Raw genomic sequence first — 23,606 nt, forward strand, 5'->3', positions numbered from 1 at the left:
TTTGATCTCATTTTTACTAAAAATGTCCTCTTGCCTTTTAGGAATCACTGCTTACAATAATATTTACATTGGATTTAACCACTGCCCTACGATGCTATTTTAGCTCACAGAGGGCTTGCTACTGGTTTGTGCAGAAATGACAAGACATGGGGTGTTCCATCTCTTTCTCACCAGCTGCTAATTGCATTACAAGATGCTAACTTTAAGCATATGAAAGTATTATTTCCAGCCTCCGAGCAGAGAGGCAAGTCCAGAGAGGTGCTGTGCACCTGCAGCTCCAGCACGATTTGCTCTAATCAGGTTATTTTCCCTCTCCTGGGTGCTTCCAGGCAGCCTGTTATCTTAGCAGTTGGGGATTTCAGTTCAAACCCAACACTCCCCGGTATTCCAGGCAAATAACTCCGTCCCCACGAGACAGGCAGGGTGTGCTGAAGCTTAGTTACTGCCCCAAACCGCAGCAGGTATCTGTGAGGTTTGACCCAACCTGCTTAAGGCAGGTGGGAGCCTAGGCTTTGTCCATCTTTTTTCCCCTCTCTGTGAGCCCCTGAGATCCCATTGGTGCCTGAATTACAGTAGCGTTACCGAAGCGCAGGAAACATCCCTTAGACTTTTTCCAGATAAGCAAATTCAGCAAACACAGCAATAGCACACTTGGGCTTGATTTTGTGCCATTTGTCAGAAATATTTCTTCCTGACCTACCGGCTTATCACTACCTCATCTTTTCCCTTTGCCACGGGGTGAGGCATTGTGTCTCCTGGGTGCTTTTTGCTGAGATGTCTTTGATGTATTTTATGGTTTCTCGTAGCCGGAGGAAGTTTCTCCTTGCACTTCCTCACATTGGACACTGGGTTGAAAGGCACGGCACAGGATTTGGTCACGAGTGAAGTGCAAAAAGTAAACAGATGTTATAAGTGAAAAAAGAGGAAAAAAACAAAACAACGGAAAAAAAAAAAATAAAACACCACTAAATTAGATCGTGGAATTTCAGAAAAGTTTCATTTCCCAGTCACAGCTGGGCAGTTATTAGGAACAGAAATAAGGATTTGTATTTTCTTTTGCTATCTTATTTTCAACCTGAGACAACTCGCTTGAGCTCATCTTAGAACTGTGGCACTGCAAAGCCACCTCTCAGCCACTTTTACATTCCCCTGTCCTGAGGCTGTCAAACCCATCACAGACTCTGAGGTGGAAATTTAAGATCCCCCTTGTAGCCAGTGGAGATATGTGGGGGCAAGGTGCCCAAACGTAGGTGTCTGCACTAGGGTGAGCAGACCCGTACCTCCCGTGTAAACATCCAAAGTGCAGACAGCCTAAATTTAGATATCTGAGTCAAGAGTAAATCTTTCCTGCAGTGATAAGAAGCACTTCATCGGGATCCAAGACCAACAGAGGTTTGATGCTAGAGAACTCATGCCGCTATGGGTTTTCTGCTCTTTGTATTACTGTTTCCTTTCCAAAATCACGAAGATGAAAGTTAAGCTGTTCCTAGGTCTGTGCAGTAATTGCACAGTGGAATATAAACCAGCTGCCCTTATAACTTGTGAATAAAAATAACAACAGAGCTGGGGAATTCAGATCTCACAGTTCAGCAGGAGCCTTCCCACTAATCCTGTTATGACTCCACTCTCTCAACAGAAATGTAACGCTTTATGAATCGACTTGCATAAAGATTGTATTCTTATTCATTGTTCCCGATCACTTGTTGAATGATACCAGCAAATGCACCACTTTTAAAATGCCATCTGCAATTGGGCTGCTCTCCTCGAGCAGGGCACACCTTTAGGTAAGGCACGCCGTCAGTTTTCATTGTTAGACGCGACACCTCAGGAGTTCAGAAGTAGGTTGAAGAGTGGACAAAAAAAAATATTTCTGCAAATATAAAGCAGAAGGTACTAGACTGACTGTTTCTTGGCAGAGGACATGCAGACTGACTGCCTGTGCCCACACAAGAGGCTGGAAACCAGTGACAGATCTGGCTTCAAATGAGAGCAATTCATGTTCTCAGTTGGTTAAAGAAGCTTACGTTTTCACTGCTTGGGGACCTCTAAATCAGCCCAGTGATCTGGACTGAGATTAGAGCAGGTTATTTTAGATAAAATAAACAATAATTTCTGGGATGATATCGATCAAAAAGATTATTCCAGCTTCTTTGCCAGAAGCATAACACAATTCTGAGATCAGCTGTACTCCTCTCAACAGTTTCCATGCCCACTGTGCTAAGGGTTCGTGCGTCGATCATCCCCTTACTGCCCCTTCCTCTCTGCCAGAGGCAGCCTTCACTCTTCCCTATCTCCACCGATTACTGAAAATCTATAGGGAGAAAAGGCTGCCATTTCCTTCTCAAATCTTTCTACACTGGCACTATTAAAAATCCAGAAATCTCCATGGGAACACGACCTTATTTTGGATGTTGCATTCCCTTTTTTACCACCAGCAATGGGAGCGACATGCTTACTAAAGGAGTTGTCTCAGGGAAAGCAGAACCACATCTGTCCTCACCCCATGGTCGCTCCACATTTGGACCCCAAATCCCAACCTCATACATGTCCACACCTGAAAAACTTCTCACCCAAGTGCAGTAACAATTCAGGGTCGGGCTCCTGGCAGAGCGAAGCCCCCACGTACAAAGACCCACAGCCCTCTGCTCACCGAGCTGGAACTGAGACCCTCGGCAGAAGGTGGGCTGCATGGATAGCCTGGGCTGTGGGGAGCACAGTCCTTCACAAATAACTTCTCACAATTAAAATTGAAAAGTCAAACCTTCTCATTTAATAAATCCAGCAAAAATATTTTTTGCTGTGCAAAATATTTCAAAAAAATTTTACTTAGGAATCATGTAGCTATAAGCGTTTTTAGTCTGCCTCTATCTTCTGCCAAAAGAGACAGAGTTAAACAACATGACATTAAAAATAATAATATAAAAAAGTCAAATGTCCTGGATCTGCTCATTTTTCTCCCAAAGTTGGAAGACTGGAGGGCCAAGCTCTTTTCCACATCCATGAAGGCAAGAACTCTATTTTCCTTCCACGCACTAGTCTCAGGTAATGATGCCCTACAGTCCCTGTAGTTTGTCGGGACATTAGACAAATGCAATCTGTTGTAATTAATAAGAATTTCAGTCAATATTCATCATCTGTGAATGTACACACAGGAAGAGGTCAGCAGAAGAAGACAATGTACCAGCCCTTCCTTTCCGTTGTTAATACTCTTGGAATTCAATAACGGTAAAAGAAACAATTACGTGGACAATTATTTCAGTGTTTCCTTTTAAAACAATATAAAAGGTACAAAATGAACATTTTTATACGATATACTATATTCCCTCTGAAAGTATTCTGATGTTTTCAATTACCCTTGTTTCCAAGATTACTTTGCACAGATAAAATAGTCATCTTGGAACATTAAAAAAACAAAACAAAAAAATCACTCTCCATTTATGTAAATTTTATTCTTGACTTTTATAATGAAGGCCACGTAGAGAAGTTAGTGCATTTGCAATATCATTCTATTCATGCCTTCATTTTTTTTGGCGTGATTGTTCAAAATTCCACTGAATAATTGAATGAATAGATGATAGCTCAGAAGAATATATTATTTTAAAGAAGACATTTAATTACTATGTTTTATATACAGTGGAACATTAAAGTCATTTGGAAACAGCTTCAAAAAAGTGGGTTATTTACTTATTTATTTATTTTTAAGTGTTTTTTTTTTTCAAGATTATTTGTTTTGGGTAAATGAGTGTTTTAAAAGTACAGAGGTGACTTAGGAGCCTAAGTCCAGGGAAAAGGCAATGAATGCAGAGCTGTTAGGATTCCTAAGTATCTTTGTACAATGCATCATAAAAAAAAATTGAACAAGAAAAGACTGAGATGAAGAGAAATTTGTCTAGAATGTAAATAATTTGTCCATTAATTGGGAATGTCTTATGTGAAAAGTGAATATGCATTTATATGTAAGCCTTATGTACATCTGAATATGTTTTATAATGTCATGTATATTACACTTTTTATTATGCCTAACTTCACGTACATGATTCAAAGGGGATCTAAGGAAAAGAATTCTTTTGTGTGAAGCAAGACAAGCTATAGCAGCAGCAAAATGAAGGCTCACTAAGCAAATAGAAAATAAGGTATTAACTGCAGGGAGACTTACTTTGTGGCCCCAGCTAAAGCAGCAGTGTGTATACTTCCAAGGTCTAAATCAGGGGGTAAAGGGAGTACCACAGGCTCTGTGTTACCGAGTGCCACGGACAGGCAGAGGAGCCCCCTACGGAGGAGTATTTCCCATCTCTGCGCACACAGACGATATTTGGGCTGAATGGCATTCATCACGTTTTGCCACAAAGTGCTAAGCCTGCTCACCTGAACTTTCTCATCCTTCTTCTAGGAAATTGGGTGTACGAGTGCTGTTTTGTCTCTGAAGAAGCTGCTTTACGTTCATTTTATCGACTTGCCGAGGCGGAGGCCCCACGTGGGTAAGCACTTCAGGGGTGCCAAATAGGACTCGGTTATATTTGCGAGGTGCTCGGGAAGCAGAGAGCCAGTACAAAACCAGGAGCTGTGCCCAGGACACCCCACCCTGGGCTGCCCACCCGTCCCCCTGCCCACCCCCTGCCTGCCCGGTGCTCGCAGCCTCGTGCAGGGCCAACGTGCAGGAACTAAGGGGGAGCGGCCGGCCAAAGGCACAGCCAGCCTACCTCTTCACATCGCTGGCGCTACGGTGGAGATTAACCGAACTCAGTACGCTTCGGTTTATTATTTCAGTAATTGTTAGGTTTTACCCAGCGATCTGGCACTCAGATTTGCTTGGAGTGTATTATCCGCTGCTCATACGGCTCCTGCTCGGCAATAGCGAGACTCAGAGCTCTGTTCGTGTCCTATCTCTTTTTTTCAGAAGAGCTACTTTTAAAACCTGGTGCAGACTGAATTTCTAATCCTTGAAACATTTGCAGAAATAGAGATTTCATCCCACACAATGGATTATCCAAAAGAGAAGGAAATATTGGCACAAATATCACTCTGGCTGGGGTTTATTCTACAGCAAAGCAAATAATCTGAAAGAGCAGAAGAAGCCTGGTGGCCTGACTCCCATGTGTAGGTAGCACTGATGAGTAACGTCAAATTTCAATCTGCAATGCTTAACTATAACTTCAGCTAGTCATCTCGTGCCTTAAATAGACCAGAAAGCTCTTCATTACAACAAAAAGAGATGTCAGCTTTTGAAAGCCGTCTCCTTTCAGGAAACAACAAGTAAATTTTACAGCCTTGCGCTTCACCATGTTCTGACAAAAGCTGACCATTTTCCTGCACGTCTCTTGTGTGCTGGCGCTTCTCCTTCGAGAAACACCCAGCCCAGCCAGGCTGAGGTTTTCCCGTGTGCGTGTGGATGCTCAGGTTTCTCGTGCTCAGCCCTCCGTGCCCGAGCTCACAGCTGCAGAGGTGTGCTCGGGAGCCTTCCAGACCTGGACACTTGGGAAGGCGCGATGGGCTGCCACCTCCTCCGGTGTGGCGGAGCACAGAGACCTCAGAATCGGTATTCATGCCAAAACTTCTTCGGGCTCCATGGAAGAAGTAATCGCCCCCTGGTCCGACTGCCCGAAGGACAGACAAACAGACAACAATTCTGGTGTTCATTAAAGGAGCACGCCTGACCTCAGTCCTATACCGGCATTCGGTATAGCTGCGCGTTGGGGCACAAAGCCCTCATCCCATTTTGAAACGAGCAGGAAATTTCCAGATAAGCATGGGTAGAGAACACTGTGCGGAGTTTAACTTCATGTGTTGATTGGTTAGGCAGCTTGAGAGAAAAAGGTGATGAGCATCTGCTGAGCAAAAGCAAAAAAAAAAAAAAAAAAAGAGGTGGTAAGCTTGCTAACCCCTATAGCATATGATACAGTCATATATTGTCAGTATGGAAATCTGTGGTTATTGAAAAGTAGGTGTGCTCAGATGAGTAAGATAAATTATGCCTAATTTTATAATATGGGGACACAATGGCATTACTTGTACCATTCATTGTCACCATTCAAGAAGAAGCTCAGACTGAAAATCTAAAGTTTATTTATTTTTTTTTTTAATTGCATTTTAAAAATAGAAAATGTGAAATTTACTTTTTAAGAATTAATTATTTCATCAGTTGGCAACACCAGGACTAGAGGATGATAAGTGTAATGCAGATTTCAAAGGAAGATCTCCTACCTGAAGTACTGTGCTCTAACATTTTTATTTAATTTTTGCAGGCAGCCCGGTCTTAGCCATCATCTCAGATTTTACCAGCATGTTAAAGGTGAGGGGCAGAGATTTTCTGTGGCATCCAGATATCAGGTAAAACTAATTGACATTTAAGGGGGAAATAACTTGATTTTCATGTATTACATCATTCAGCAGAAAAAGCCAATGTCTTCTTACATTAGCAAAATCATACTGTTATCTATTTTAAAACACAGAAAAAAAAATCCTTCTTTGGAAAATCACTAAATAGAAGACAGAATCTTCCTTTTTGTTACATCGGTTTTCATGGATACTAATTGATGTGAGTTTTCAAAAGCTTCAAACAACAGCAAGTCTCTGAACTTGTAGAGGTAATGTAATGAAACGCCCATGAAATGTAATTGTGCATTTCACTTCATCTCAGAGGGAAAATCATCTGGAATGGTCTCCTTTTTTGTATGATGACTGTATAATACATGCCACCACTGCATAGGAAGGACCCTTGGCCTCTGGTTCACATACCAAGAAACTCATTCTTCTCTCATTATTATATTTGCATTTCTATAATGACGATGGTTAACATTGAACTGAAGTAGTACTTTAAAGTCCTGTGATGAACCACCAAGCCTGTGGGTAATTTACGATGGCCTTCTGTATGTAGACTGGAATACAGGGAAACTACCATGATTACAAACTCATTGACCTCTATTTCTGCATTACCATGTAGAAATCATTAGCTGCTCTTTGCTGGACAGCTAGATGTTATATTGGACACAACATTGGATTATTATGATTATTATTGAATATCTGAAAAATATAAACAGTCAAAACAGTACCAGGTTCCTTTAGCAGCAAATACAGCTCTGTTCTCTGTGGGAGTTACAGGCAGACTGCTGCCGTGGTACAGCAGTAGTCAACGAGCTGGCTTGTTAAAACAACCGAGGCTCTGAGCTTCATTCTGCAAGGCAGGTTTTTTACAATGTAGCCCCTCAAAGGAAAGATTAAATGAATGATTAAATGAATGAAAATCTTCTCATATGCTCACACTAAATGGCCATAAACATTTTTCTTTCTTTTTTTCCAAAAACATTTGCATGTGAGAATGAATAGTTCAGGGAAGGGTTCATGATGGGTGCAAGATTCGTATCTAGGGTAAGCTTTTATAGGACACGACCTGCTCCAAGCTGCCACAGCCGGGACGCAGTTACGGAGCAGTGCAGGAAGCTTCTTGCCACGCAGCCACCAAGGTGCCCAGCCAGTTGTCTCATTACCTACTGAAAACAGCTTGAACTTTCTCAAGACTCAGGGGGTGCCTCCTTTAGTTCACAGCTGAAGATACCACTACCAAATAGACTACTCAGCAAGGAGAAAAAGAAATATTTTTTATCAGTAAAGGTTTCTGTAGTTCTGAAGTCGCAGGAAGGAAAGAGGGCACAGTTCCTGAGGCAGAGCCTAAAAATAGCAGTTTAGGTTTTGACTCCAAAAGAGCACTAAATACATGTTTAATTTTAACCACATGTGTGTTCCCATCTTGATTCAACACAATGTTTTAGCATGAAGCACATGCTTAACTAGGATTTAAAAATATACCCACGGCGCTAAGCACATACGTGTGTGCTTCAAACCACAGAGATAAAACTGCTCATGTCCCTACTTCCGAGCATATATTTAAGTGTCTTCTTGTCATTGTGCGTAAGAAAATTGAGCGCTTTGTTCCAGTAAAGGCTGCTCTACTGCCACGGAAAGCGCCACAGTGGTCCAAAGACATCTGCTTAGAGTGCTTGTTTCATTGCAATCCTCTGAAGTAAAGCCTGGGGTGTGGAAAATAGATGGAAGAAAGTAAGCATCTGTTTTCATACAGAATGTACTCCTGCAAGGAGATAGACTTTTTTTTTTCTTCCCCCCCCCCCCCCCCCCAACTTCAAATCCTGCAAAGAAGGCCTAAGAAAGAAAGAAACTCACTGCAAAGCCAGCTGCGAGAGCAAAGGGTTTAAGAGAGCAGAGGAGACGTTTCATTAGGAAAAGGGAATGAGGTAGGATAGATAGGTAGACCGAAATCCCCGAGGATTTGGGGTGGCTTTTTGCAGTGACGGCGGACATCAGGCAAAGTGGGAAGTGGGAAACTTGGCAACACCACAGCGAGTCCCTGTTCTGTCAGAAGGGCCGGTGGTGCTGGTGCCCGGGGAGGAGAGCCTCACGTGTGACGGGGACGAGGTCCTGAGCGGACGTGCAATTGAAAGCGGAGGTTGTGGAGTGAGGCCGCGGGGTGTATTCTCACCCCGCGGAGCGAGAGTGTGATCCTCCTGCCTTGCACGCTCATCCACATGACACAACAGTGGGAGAGCGTCCAAGGCACTTATTAGCCCAAAGTGTGAATGTTGGCCAGATGGTTTCCTTGGATTCTGAATAGTCAAGAGGATCAGACCTGTGATTTATTGTGGGGTCGGTAAGATACGCAGCTACGATAGGCCTTGCTGCTGTTGTTTGGTCAGCAATGGTCGCATGTTCATGCTGCTCTTGCTTTACTGAATCCAGATGCTTTGGGTGGAATGGTGGGCTTACCAGAAGCCAAAACAGCAGTAGCCAAAGACAGCTGAACAGATTGTCTTGCAGCTCTTTGAACTGTCTCATTGGTCATTTGAATATCTACTGCCAACTTTGATACAGCATTTTCCTTTATGTCATTAGCAAGAACAGTCAGTTTAAATCAACAGCCCAGAAAATAGCCCTAAATGTGTTTCCTGAACGCTGGGACACGGGCTCGTTGGACTCACTCCCCAAACGTTTTGGCATCCGTGGAAAGACTCCCTGGGGATTTAATTTTCTCTTTACATGAAGAAGTTTTTTCATTAACTGCACCAGAATGAAAAAATCCAGCTTTTGTAATATATAGCTGGTCTAGGTATACACGTTCAATACTTAACTCTCTGATGGCTTGTGCATACGTCTAAAAAAAAAAAAAATAGAACACAGACCAACGGGGGCCTTTTCTGTTCTCAGTTCACTTCACAGATTTAGTCCCCACTATGGGCTTCCCCTGACCACTCTCTGAAATGCAGAATTAGCTAAAATATTCTGACCAGCTTCCCTGTAGGAAACACAGTTCCCAGAGTTGCATGAAGCCCTCTGGTTTTCCATCAAGTACTGAGTTATGTTATTGCCTTTGCTAATATTCAAATGCAATGTGAAAGATGCATATACATTTACTCTTTCAATATATATATTTCCTCTTTCTGTGTTTATTTTATGATTGTTCTAACAATCATAAAATGGATTTAATCTATAAAAGAGTATCTCACATACTCCATCTGCAAGTTCAGCTGTGTTGCTAAATTTGACTGGGTTTGTATATCAATATTTTATACATATAAACAAATATAAATCCATAAATATATGTTTACACTTATCCAGTGTCATTTTTCCTCTCCCTGGCTGAGGACCTACTTCCACCCTTAGTTTAATATGGAACCTGCTTCCCCTCAAATTGTTGAAAAGAGTTTGCCATGAAAATTAATTCTACTAGAATTTCCAAGCCCATATTCATCCAAATTAATTGATTTCATTTTGACCAAATGTTAATACTTATTAGTTTTCACATGGCTATTCTTTTTGTTTCCCGCAGCTGATGGGGAATTCCACCCACCTAAAGAGAGATAGACTGACATAATCAAAGCTCTGCTGATCATGTCAGAGAAACTGTATTAAAATTATGAATCGGTCACCTGGAAAGCAGACCTTATCCTAGAAATAATAATATACATGTGTGTCCAGTTCAGAGCATTTAAATAAGCCCTGACAGTTTGTGTTCAATATCTTTGTTAAAGCACAAATACGTTTTTGTTTTGTTTTGTTTTGTTTTAATTAGGTTATGTCTTAAGATGTTCCCAGCAAACTTAAAACAAAGGTTGAAATTTCTGTCATACGCTGTGTGGTTTAATAAAAGGGGCTTATACCGAAATGAAATAAATCTAGCATTAGAAAAATAAGCAGAATCAAAATCCATTTAACTGAAACCTGAAGCTCTTTATTTTTAAATCATAATACACTTACAGTAGAAGCTTCACTAAAAACTGTCCCTGCCAGAGATAGCCCTTTATTCTTTCTTCTATATCGCTTGTCAAGAAGCTAATTCAAGTAGCTAATTGTGCAAATAACTAATCCAACCACCATGTATTCCGTCAATTATTTTCTTTTTCATTCCCTTTCTGTTGTTACTCCCATGTATTTTTACATCATCTTTTAACTGGATTATAAGGACAAGCAACATACGCCACCGCACAGAACCCCAAACCAAGGATCTCTGATCATCTGCAAAGCATCTGGGCTCAATAATAAAAATAATATTTAATAATAATAACAACCATATACCATTTTCTTCCATTAATGTTGAGCCTTCAAATAACACTACATTATTATATGTTAAATAATACCATTTTGGTGAATAGACCATTAAATCTCACAAGCTCTCTAAAAAGTCCCTGTACATGATGTACAAGCCAAGAAAATGCCATCTATCTTGGCATTTTCTAAGCAAGCTTTATAAAATGTTGTGAACTTTCCCCTCGACCTTAGATAGTTTAAAATAATTTGTCCTGTAAAACCTGTGAGGTTGGAAACTCCATAGAAGAGGGTTCTTAGAAGACAATCCTAGTTGTCTCAGCCTGACTTCAGTTGGGCAAAACTGGCTAAGAAAACTCTTGCCAACCTACTCAAAACTATTTGGTGCTTTACTTCGTATTGAAAAGAAAAGCTAAGCAGCTATTTTTATGATACTTGGCCTTGAGTGCAAACATATCACCTCCAGTGAATTGGCCATCAGGTTTTTAATCACTTAGTCATACAGCAGCTGCACGCTTGTATTCTCTCATGAAGTGTGTCACGTTGAAAGAAGTTTCCTATTTTTGCAAGTGAAGAACAAGCATGTTTGATTTCAACAAAAACAAGTAACTATCTTATTCTTGTTCTATCAAATTCTAGGAAGAAAGAATATAGAGAAAAAAAATCTTCAAGTGGCTACATTTTCTTTAGCATTCTTCCATTATTGATTCAGCAAAATTGTTCCTGCGTGAATTGTGACACTTGTCCTATCTCTCTGAAGACATCTGAAGACGTTAGCTGCAGCACATCACCACCAGCTACCGTGGGCTTAGAGCTGCTGACGACCTGAGCCCAGGCTCCATATTCTAATCTCCTTCCTGTGTTTCTTTAGAATACTTTTTCTTCATTTAAATCATTCAGAAGACAGTGACAGATAGCTCTTCTGTAGATAATGAGGAAAGTGGTAACTTTTTTGAAGCATTGAAATAAATTCATGTTTCGTTTCCCATGACATTTGGGAAATGATTGTAGATACTCCCATGTGACTATTGGCACAAGATGCTAAAACCTTCCATGGCACTCTTTCCTGCCTTAGATGTCAAAAAGATTTTAGTTGCTAGTGCTTCTTAGAAAAAAAGTCCAGCATGTCTAATCCACCAGGAAGCATTTCTTCACTGTGCAGGTGATGGAGCCCTGGCGCAGGCTGCCCAGAGGGACGGTGGAGCCTCCCTCCTTGGAGATCTTCAAAAGCTGCCTGGATCAGGTCCTGGGCACCCTGCTCCAGGTGGCTCTGCTTGGGCAGAGGGGTTTGGACTGGATGGACCCAGAGCTTTCCTCCAGCCTCAACCAGTGGGTGACCCTATAATTCTATGAATTCAACAGCTGCTAGAATTAAATAAAAGTCCTACAGATCATAAATCTGTTTTCAAATGGCATCATTTATTTGAAAAAAGATATGTTTGAGACAATACCGATGCCTTGTAGAAATCGCAAGCCTTGTCCTACCTTTGCACGGATAAAAACAAATATTTAGCTCAATGCCAAAAATACAGACAGAACTGCTAATGAGAATAAATTCATAGAAATTTAAATGATAGCATCTGAGATGGAAGCTGTACGCAAAAACTTTAATATGTGCTCAATCTGGGGATGATCTCCAGCCCAGAAGACTTAAGGAGCTGGCACACTAAATCATCAGTCTGTCAAACCAGGAGTACAGACATATTATTGAAGCATAGCAAATGCGGACAACTTTTAAGAAAATGGAAGAAAAGCAAGCTTAGCAGCCACCAAACTATCAGAGTTTAAGCTATACAATGTTTAAGTTTTGAAGAGAACAACAATATGCACATGGACGTAAATGGGAGAAAGATTTATGAATGGCAGATCTTATTAGACAAATCTAACATTTGCTCTGATAGGAAACATGATTTAAGCAATCTAATGCTATTGGACTGTGGAAATATTTCATGTTGTAACGTGTAAAAAGTATTAGCTAGCTTTACAAAACATGATAATTAACTCACAAAGAGAAGGTGGCGGTGAGTTTTCTGAATGTATTGATGGAATTTAACCCACAGTATTCATCACGGATTAGTGCTGAAAATGATCTTACCACTTATTTCAACAAGGGTCTCTGTAGTAAAGGGAGGAGTAGGCTAATGAAATGTTCCAGTGACAAATTAGAGGAGGTAACGGCCATGACGGGTGCATCACACTGGAAGATCTGCTCACTGAAGGCCAAAGCAATGGAGAGGAGATCAGGTTCAATAATACCTAGTGAAAAATACACTCGGAGAGTGATTCACCTCATCTGACAGCCATCCAGAAGACAGGTCCGTAGGCAAACGTAGCGTGGTAGGGGACCTGCCAAGACTGATTCACCGCAGCTAGTGTTGAAAACTCTTGTAGAGCTGAGCATCCATACCTGGCCCGCTAACATCAGGTAAGGTGAGTCTTTCAGGTTGGTAGCTGTTAAGAAAAAGGCTGTAACCTGAAAGGCATCGGATAGAGGTGATACAGGAGGATGATCTGGCCATATTGCTGAGTTCCGGGATAAATACCAGCTACCAATGCGTTACAGCTGTAAGAAATCCACGTGGGCCTAGCTTGTGGTCCAGGTTACTACCCGCACATGTAGACAACTATTAATTGCATTGTACAAGATGCCATAGTCAACCTATTCAGAAAAGATGAATTCAAAATGAAAAAAAAAATGCAGAGAAAGGCTACCTAGAAGAGAATGGAAAATCTGTCACATAGGAACTTAGCATTTCTCTTAGCGTGATGATTATTATCACCCGTAAACAAACAAAAGAAGCAAACAAAAAAGAGGAAGCACTACTTAGGTTAAAGGATGATACTAATAACAAAAATATCATCGTGCTTACATTTACGTGAGGAATTACAAGATGTTTTTATCAATCAAATTACTGAGTTTCTGAAACAAAGCGAGCAATACAGTAAAATTCCATATTTGAAATAAAAGTGTCATATGAAGTTAAAACATTAGTTGGAATTTTTATATCAGAAAAACAAAGGCATGAAACATTTCACAAAATACATTCAGAGTTAAACTTTTAAGACACAAAATTTATAAAAAGTTATGTAACCATGTCATATCATAGTTCAAAACTTCTTCCTTTGCTTAGAAAACAACGTTTGTCTTCAAACATTACGGTGGAGCTGTCTTTGAACTGGTAACTTTGATATCCATATCATTATACTTAGGAGTCCTCACAAATTCCAAATTAGAAGAAAGAACAGAAAATACAGGAAGCCCAATGGGAAAAAAAATAAAATAAAATAACAGTTTGTTTCATATTGTTGGGGTTTAACCCAGCAGGGAGCTAAGCATCACACAGCATCACTCATCGAACCAGTCCACAATTGTATGATTCTGTTGAAGAGAAAAAAAAATGCCTGTTTTGCAGAATTCTCTTTGGTTTGGTCCTGCAAAATGACAGCACATGAGAATTGTCACTGGTGACACTCTGCGACATCCTGACTTCAGCCAGAAGCCTGGGCACTTCAGACACTTTTTTTGCTCTTCATAGAATAGCTCGTTTCTTGTGAAATGGACATTTAAGGTGCCACATCTCATTCCAAACATCCTTTTTTTTAAAAAAAATTAATCTACTTTGTGAAGAAAGCCAAAAATCATATTATTATAAGTAGAATATTGCTGCATAAGTGGAATTGCTGTACTTTAAGTCGTTAAAACTAGATGACAAGCAGTAGACAAAGAATAACAGTATTTCTAGTTTTACTGGCTTATCACTAAGTTAACTGGCCACAATACGCACCTCCAAATAGCATTTCCCTGTCTTTTCTTAAATAATAATAATAATAATATAAAAGAAACAAAACCAACACTAGTATTTTTAAAATGTTTCCAGGGAAAAAGCATTTTTTCCAGATGCTGGTTCTTTAGGAAATATTAAAGGTGCCCACTGAAATCTTTATAAGAAATGGCGTTATTGCACATTTTGTATTCTTAGTCAACCTGTCATCACGAGCTCTGTATTTCCATAACTACCTACATATGCCCATTTACTTGAGAGAAGTAAACTGACACAACTGACTTCACTGTAGCGTGGCTCAGGAAGAAATTTTTAGATGCCAAACTTGAATGGCAAAAATATAACGTAAGCAGGAAAGCTTTTTTGGAATTAAAAAATAATGCTTTTTAAAAATTCTTTTGACTTAAAAAATAATAATAATGTTTTGACTGGAATAGTTTATTTAAAAATATAGATGTAAATTTTTATTTAAAAATATATATGTAATTTTTTCGATGGCAAATTCCAGTAGTGTAGACTTCCCTCAACTACAGGACATAGTGTATGGGTATTTTGAGGACAAAACATCCCCAACTGCTACTGCTGCCAATTGATACAGTGGGTGCTTGTAGCACACAGCATTTCCAGCCGGGCATGGATGCTCAGGCCCGTGGAAACAACCATGAGGCTGCAGAAATTAAGAAATCCATCACCAGCAAGGTCTAATAAAAACTCCCCTAAACACCTGCAACTACAGAGGAGGGCAGGCAAGAGGAATCCTCTGCCCCTGCTGAGCTCGGCTAAACACGGTGCTGGTCGAATACCTGAACCCAAAGATTTTCACCGTGAAAGCGAAGCATCCTGTGTACCTGCTGGCCTTCTTCCAAATCCACCACCTTCTCCCTAATGAACTAATGTAGTGCATATCCGCTAAAACGATGCAGGATGTCCTAAAATGATGACATTTCATTTTAATTGAAATCAAACACGCGCTTCCACTAGGGAATAAGAAAGTAAACCGAATTTTAATAGAAATTCACACAAGTACAGGAGAATATTTTCCTCCCTCCTATATTATCTTTCCATGGAAATCCAAGAACAAATATTTTTGAGGCAATAGATGAAACCTATTCTCAGTTAAACTGTACTGAAATTAGTGAAGTATATTGGGTGTTGATTTGAAACGAAACTGTCCTGGATGTTTACCAAAATATACCACTTATCCCAAACTTCACCGTGCACACCTACCCGATTTTGGCTCAAAAAATACAACTTTTGCTACTTATATGAATCCTAGCATAATACCTCAGGTAGCAGGAAACTGTTCTCTCAGAATTTCCCTCCATACTCTCAAATCACCAGTTCCAAAACTGGTTGTATCTGAGAACAGAAGAAGGGTGAAGGCACAGTTTTGTTTTCTGTGCTGCTGTGCAATGAGATGCCAATGTATAATTAACCAGGGACTGCAAAATGTCAGAATTCTGCCCGCAGAAAGGCCAGAGCTGATAAGGTGCCAGTATCACAGCAATTACAACCTCTGGATTTTCTGGGCTTCAAAGGAGTGCTACGAACACCACTGACTGCTGGTAACAGCTGGACACGACGGCAACACAGATCCCAGTGGTCAAGGAATTTACAGTCCTACAAGCAAAGGAATAAGCAGTCTGTGAAACACCTTCCTAAACCAGACACCGTTAATACACACTGCCTGCTCCTGATGCTGGTTGCATCCAGAGATGATACCCTCAACTACTTGCTGCTGTAAAACGACGCTGTTTTACAGAAAGAAAAAAATCGGAGCCCATTAAGAGCTCAACTACAACTGGTTGCATGTCAGTGGAAAGCAGGCTGCATATCTCACAACTGTACTTCTGACTCTACACTCAGAACTTCAGTTAGCGAAGTTAACTAAAAATGAGGTTGGTTTGGTTATGTTTCCTCTTTGTACCTTCCTCTCAGGAAAACACAAAATCCTATGATATTCGTATTGATCTTGATCAGACCACAACACCCAGATTTTGCACGATATTCCTGACATTCGTTGTTTTCAGCCATCAGACCGCACACCTGGGCTCTTCCGCGCTCTGTTAGACTTGGGGAAGAGCTATGAAACCTTTAGCTTACAAGACACAAGGGCAGACCTGGACAAATGTTTTATTGCCATACTTTTAAACCTGATCTCTAATCGCTACCCAAAATTCAAGTACGCTTTTTTTTTTGGAAGGAGTAAATCCCGTTTGAGCAGACAGTGGAATACGTGGAAAGGTACCGCAGAGGCCAAGTGGAGCAGTTCGTTTGGAAGAAACACGCTGATAAATACATGTGGAAAACTACTACATTTCAACTGCAAATAAAGAGCAGAGTAACGTTAAGGGAAAGACAAAGAAATGTCAATGGTAGAGTGCTGAAGTGTCACAAAACTTAAAATGAAATACTAGAGGTCCCAGGTGATGGAGGGGGAATGTCCTTGCTCTCCCAGCAATGTGGCTTTCTTACTGGCTCATGGGCTTTTCATCTGTCATCCAGATAAGATTGTTTTGTTTTAAATACCTCTTTAATCCCATCAAAATCAACAGTAGATATGTAAAACGATTTAACCACATATCTCATAGGACTTGGACGCATCCCTCAGGATGTATCAAGAAGTCTCTGTACTGACAACATACTCTCTGCGTTTTTGAAAGAGGGAACTGTTGTGACAAGAGGACAGCGAAGGGGACCACTATGTGACACTTCAAACGCTCCTGAAGACATCAGAGAAAGCATTTTGATCTTCTAAGGCCAATTTTCTTCCTCCAGTTCACTTCCTCAGACGAAGGTTTGCAGCAAGGATTTTGAGGTTCCTGGGAAATTTCTTCTTTCTTTGTCTGCAGAAGTGAAAGTTTTCAGCCCTTACTTAAACCTCCCATTCATCTATGGAGAATTTTGCTACCATGACTATGGGATTTAACCTCTAAGAATACTTCCTGCTTACACAGTGTACGATGGATTCAAGGTTCCTTGCAAATGTGAATTAACCTTCATATACTTGTGAAGTAAAACAGACTCTTGTATTTTTCTATAATTGTAAAATAAACCACAAACTACAGAAGAAAATAGCTATATAATTAAGCCATAGAAATATTTACTGATGTCGCAAATTCAAGTATCTCAACCTTTTTCTGTCCCGTTTTTTGCATTGTTTTCAGAGAATGAAGCAGAGGATAACAAGGAAACACAAAGAAATAGAGTTTGCATGAAAATGATATGCATTTTCTGTGCTTCATTTTTCCACTTTTTTAAGGGGGGGAAACTTGCTTTAAGAAGCATCCAGTTTGGTGTAGTTTGGTGTTGAGAAGTTCCTGCTTCGTGGGATGCCAACAGGGTCTGAGCAGGGGCTGTGAGGTCTTCTGAGCTTGGTCCCCTCTCCTCTCTGCTCCACCACCTCGCTGTGGTCCCCAGGCTGAGGTTCTGCTCCCCAGCTCTGAAGGCAGCGTGGCTCTGGGTGCTCAGAACATCCTCGTGTATTTAAGCAGCTGCAAGTGAAAGCAGAGAAATAACATTTTTTACCAGTTTATAATTCACCCAACGTGAATCCCGACACATCTCAAATGCTGAGGGTGTTAGGTTTTCTCCCAGAAAAAGGCCAGTAGTAACTTTTTCACAGGCATGTGTTATGTAGCCTAAAAATACATGTCACTACCATCTCTGTAAGAGAAGCTTGCAAGGTTTTTCCTCAGAATGTTCCACGATACCGGGAGTTTGCTCTGGTGAAGGGTCCCTAAATGTACTACTGCTGGCTTGCTGACGCTTCCATGAACCTTCAGCGTGGTCCCAGAGGAGCGGTGAGTTTGTATCAGAGCAGCTTTGCACAGCACAAGCTGGGCATCCCAGCAGGAGAGTATTTTGAAGAAACTCAGCAGGTCTTACCTGCTTGTTTCTAACCGGGTGAAAACTACTGACTTGCTTTTTGATTTGGGGGGTTTAGTGCGCAATATCAGAAGCACCATCGTGAATAATGTGAAATGTAGTATTTTATAGGGGCGTGATCTGCAGTCCTCTGTCTATTTTCAGTCTTAAATGGTAAATAAGTGAAGGGTGGGGGGAATCAACTGCAAGGTGTTATCTCTGGGCAGAACACGTCTGCGTTCTAGATTCAGTGCCAAAAAAATACCCAGTTTTTGAAAACTACCTCTCCCTACAGATTACTTGAAACATACCCAAGCAAAGGAAGGCCACACCCAGGGAAGGAGTCATTAGCAGTAATGTTGTGGTTTCAGCCTCGTTCCTCTAAAAATGACTCACCAGAAAAAAAAGCTCAGAAAAGACCTCTGTCATAACACTTGTCCTGGCTCCAGTGCAGCTCACGCAGAGCCGTCACGCGAGGAACTGGCCAAGCAGCAGGCGCGGAACCCTCCTGCCCTGGATCCCACTAGCGGCATCAGGCAGGAGAGCATCACTGCAACGCCGCAGCAGCCGCCAGCTTCCTCAGCGTAAATTGTTGAGGCAGGCATTAATTACCTCCTCGCTTGCCATTTTTTCCAAAATTGCCCCTGCTTGGTCCCGCGCATGGTGCTTGCCGAGCATGCTGCCATTCCGCCACTTGTTTTGTCATCCTCGCCCGTGCGGATGGCGTGGCACGCAGGCTGGGCATGCCACGGCTCCAGCCTTAGCAATTTCCACTTGGGTTCTGCCATGGCACCAGTTGTGGCAACACAACGCTTCATAACATTAATAGGTCTATTTTCAAAATACCCTGGTAAAATTTCCAAAGAGTGTTTCTGCAAATGCGCAGCGAGTATCTACCGAACATGTGCACACTCAACTTTTCGCAGGCTTACGATAAGGCCAGATTTTGCTGGATTTTTATAGCAATGAAAAAGGGCACAATCATAGTCCCAAACTTGAACAAAACGCAGTCTAGTACTTTGCTGTTGTGCTATTAAAGTCTGCAGACAGGGTGAAAAAATTTCTTTGGAGACATATAGTTAACAGACACATTCGGGAACCTAAAGATGTGAATTTTTGTCTAATGCTCTTACTTGTAACACCGCTTATCATGTTAACAGCGCAATTCAGCTAGTGTTGCATGGATCCAAATTGCTTCACATGTCTTCAGAGGTGGGAAAAGACCCAACTGCCAATAGCTCCTGCCGGTCCGCAACAACATCTGCACTTGTGAATTGTCGATACAAAATTCTGTGGCACGTTGAAAACTGAACATATGGGGACAGTATAAAATACAGTGGATTAAAATCTCAAAATAAATAATACTGGGGCCAGTATGGCAGTTGTGTTATTCTTTTGCCTATTTAATTTAAAAGCAAAAACCCAAAGCCTATTATTACGCGTAGCTTCTGCATTAATTTTCAGTCTGCCAACCTAGTGTACTCCAGAAAGACAGGGTCTTGCTACAGAAACTAGCTGCACTTGTGTTACTATGTGTGAAGTCGTACATGTCACCGTGAATTTACATTTTGTGTTCCATGAATATTTCACTGTTGTGAGGTGAATAATTATATTTACCTCTATTTTCCCTGAAAGTACAGCGTTTTGATATTACTTTAACACAACCAATGTTTCAGTTATTGCTAATATTAAAAATGGATTTAATTATGACTTGATTCATCCAGAACTAAAACATGGCTGATATCTGAACAGGCCAGGCACAAATCAGGTGCAATTTACATCCCTAATTATTATATTAACAATTTCTTGCTTCTGAAACACTGAAATGACATGCCCAGTATAATCATGATGAAGAGCAGCAGCAGGCCAGGAAATGCGGCAATCTTAAATAAGGTACACACCGCACGGAGATATGTAAGCACAGCAGACAGGAATTACACCAGTGAAGCATTCAGAAATTACAAAATGGGACCTGGACAACCCTGCCCGCCACTCAGGCATATAATCTGTGGGGTTTCCCTACTGCTCCGGGGAGGAAATTGTTCCGTGGGAGGGTTTATGAAACCCTTCGGCTGAGAAAGGCCAGAATTACAGCAAGCATTGACCAGCACTGAGGGGACCATCAGCGTTAGCAGCACTTGTCCTGCTCCTTCCTGTCCAGGGGGAATGAACCTTGTCCAGGTTGGCAGAACTGCTCTAAGTCTGATCTGGTGCTTCAGTTCGTCAGTGGTATCTGGAGATCCCAGGTTAAATAATAAAGTAAATGGGTCTCTCCTCTGTGGGATCACAACATTTTTTCATCCGGTTTTCTGTGTATCAATTTACTTTGGGGAAAAAAAAAAAAAAAAAAAAAAGTAATCTGCATGTTAAACAATAAGCATTTTGGCACTGGGACTGTCTTTTCTTTGTACCATGTATACTGCTAAGGCTATTGTTGGTGCCACAGGAACAACTCACAGATAAAAGAGCTCTAATAATACAGGGAAATGACTGTGCTTCGGGTCCTACCAGGCTGCCAGGCCCTGTGACACCCACCTCTGGGATGTGGGAAATGAGGACCCCCCCGCCCTAACCTTCCCCCTCCTGCATCTGCGTCACCTCCAGGCAGAGCCGCTCCACTCCTGCTCGTTTCCCCACCTTTCACCCCCTGAAAGCCCGCTCCCGTCCCCTTGCAGGGGCTGCTAGGTGCCAGATGCTCTGTTGGGCACAGCAGACATGGGGGCACAAGCCCCCCACGCCCACAGGATTTCTCGGGTGGCCTCAGGCCTCCCTTGGTGCTGACCTTCATCTGGCTGATGGTGATGCTGTGCCCGTCAGCTGCTCGGCCTACCTGCCCGGGCTGTGTGACTGCGCCCCATTATCTGCTCCGGGGCCCATGGGACTACGTGCCATTGTCTGAGTCGGGGACACGGGACCGCATCCCCAAGGGGACACGACACTTTGTGTCAGCACACGCGTGGGGGCCAGGGGGCTGCACCCCAGGGAGCACGGGTGCAGTACACAGCAGGTCCCTGTCCCTGTGAACAGTTGTGATCAGGAGCAGTCTCGGTGTGAGTCTCACTTAACTCAGTATTCCGGTCACTTAGGCAGTCGTTGAAGACAAATTGAAGCTGATATGCTAAAAGCACTAAGACATAATGGCTGCGTACACTGCCCTTAAATGTTCCCATCAGTCCCCCGAGGCCAAAATCCTGACTGCCCACATTATCTCTGCCAGGGACTTCTTTTGTCATCCCGGTGTGCCCATACTGCTGGATGGCTAACACCTGCAGAGCCCATCATGGCTCTGTGAATCCCGTCCCTGCAGCGTCACCGACGTTACATATTCTGGCACCACACCAGGTGCTAGGCCCTGTGAACAGGTTCCTCTTCCAAACATCATGGCTGGGCCCCAAAGCGGAGTCCTCGTGGTAGTGGGTGCCACCTCCTCCTGGGAGGACGCCTGTGTCCCTCTTCCCTACGGGCAGGACACACAACAGCTTTGTGAAGCTGCTCTGAAACCGGCTCTTGGTAGCCCACAGCACCAGCAATGTCATGGCAACATGTGCTCAAGCAGTACAGAGAAGGGCATCCTTGCCCCGTATGCAGCGTGTGATGGAGTTGTTGGAGGCACTGAACGTGAAGCTCTGCTCAGCACCCACTAGGAACAGAAGGGAAGGCATTGGAGATGTTATTTGGGACTTCAGCTTGACTTCCATCGGGCCAGCAGCTCAGCTGGAGGCATGAGGAGCAGGTGAGTGCTCTCTGAAGCATTACATCCCATGAGAAACGGGGCTGTGGCGGCCTGGGGGCTGCTGAGAGCACCAGAGCAGGGCATGGGCCGCTCTGACTCGGGAAGACAGACACCTTCCAGCTGGGAGAGGGCACACCCCGTGCCTGGGCCCTGTCTCCTCGCATCCAGGCCCAGCCCAGGGGCACCTCCAGGCTGGCAGGGGCATCCCTGGCCCCACGCGGCCCTGTGAGCACCCTGTTCCTCACTTGCTTCAAGGCCAGGCCCGAACACAGCCTTGTTGACATTGCTGTGGGAGAGCCTCCGTGCTGACACCCTGCTTGTGGAGCACTGCTGAGGGCACCCAGCGGTAAGCGGGGAAGTTTTTGTAGTTTTTAGTGACCAGGTATTTTTGTATCATGCCTGCACCCGCTGCCCTCAGGGGAGCCCCTTATCTCCCACGTGCTTTCTGTCCTTTCCTCGCCTGTTCGCTGTGGGGTGCCGGTGACCACGTCTGTATGTAGAACAACTGCTGAGTGTGCTGGAGCACGTGCATGGTGGGCACTTTGGGGGGAAGCTACAGACCCATGGAAACAATGCCCAGGATCTCAAGAGCCAGGGGTTTCGCAGTGGGGTGCACCTGGACAGGCCCGGTCACACCGCAATGGCAGAGCTGTCCTGGCAGGAGGAAGACATCATCCCTGAGTGCGTGGGCACCATTTTAACCCAGGTATGTGGTTAGTGCAGGCCCGGGAGGATGACAGGTCTGTGGTGGCACAAGTTTTTTCTGTCATGGTGGTGATGGGCAATGGTTTGGTGCGTGTTGGGCACATTTCACCTCCTGGGGCCAGGACAGCCTCCGCGTCCATGGCTAAAAGGCTTGGATCGTGCCATCCTTTCTCTTCCACTGCTGCTGGCGGGTTTGGCCTTCCATCCGCAGGCCCAGCAGAGATGTGGGTGCAGGGAGACTCTTGCTTACCACTGAGGGTCTCTCACCCACCCCCAGCGAGATAAGGAGGAAGAGTTGGGGTCAGCAGCCCTCCTGCTCCAACAGCCCAGAAGGGTGCCCCCCTTCTTGTCCCTCGTGATGACTAAGGCAGCGTGTCTGTCTCCCTTCTACCCCCCTCCTGTCCTTCCCCTTCCCCTTCCCACGCACTCCCATCCCCAGGACCTGTTCGAGCACCATGTGCTCTGCTCCCCCCATCCCTCACAACAAAACCCAACCCCACGTTCACCCCCGCCCCCCCCCAGCCCCCAACCCCCGACCCCCGCCACCACCCCGGGGCCGGGCGCTGCGGCTCGCAGGGGGGCGTGCGGGGCGGCGGCGGCGGCGGGGGAGCGGCGGCGGCGGCGGGGCCCCTCCATCTTGTGCGCGGCGCCCCGCGCCGGCCCGCCCGCCTCGCCTCCCTCCCTTCCTTCCCTCGTCATTGTCTGCGAGCGGCGGCGCGGCGCTTATAAGGCGCGGGGCATTGCCCGGATGTGAGCGGCTCACGATGGGTCTGCCAGGGAAACATGCCATTAGCCGCGTCTCCGCGGGGGAGGCCGTGGTGGTGAGGAGGGGAGCGCTGTAAACTTTGGAACAACAACTTCGGGACTGGCTGCTCCGCTCCCGTGTGCGTGTGTGTGTGTGTGTGTGCGTGTGGTGGCTCTTCGCTTTTTTTTTTTTTTTTTTTTTTTTTTTTTTAAAGGAAGGACGG

General features: G+C 43.5%; 1 protein-coding gene across 1 annotated transcript in view; it reads left to right on the plus strand.

Moving 5' to 3' along the window:
- Positions 1-23,506: 23,506 nt before the first annotated feature.
- Positions 23,507-23,606, plus strand: part of TCF4 (transcription factor 4) — a 202,551-nt gene continuing 202,451 nt past the window's right edge. Inside the window, exon 1 of the mRNA XM_035310982.1 lies at positions 23,507-23,524. The gene's annotated coding sequence lies outside the window, so the exon portion shown is untranslated. The remainder of the gene's footprint in view (positions 23,525-23,606) is intronic.

The sequence above is a fragment of the Oxyura jamaicensis genome, chromosome Z (assembly GCF_011077185.1).
Source record: "Oxyura jamaicensis isolate SHBP4307 breed ruddy duck chromosome Z, BPBGC_Ojam_1.0, whole genome shotgun sequence".
Taxonomy (NCBI): domain Eukaryota; kingdom Metazoa; phylum Chordata; class Aves; order Anseriformes; family Anatidae; genus Oxyura; species Oxyura jamaicensis.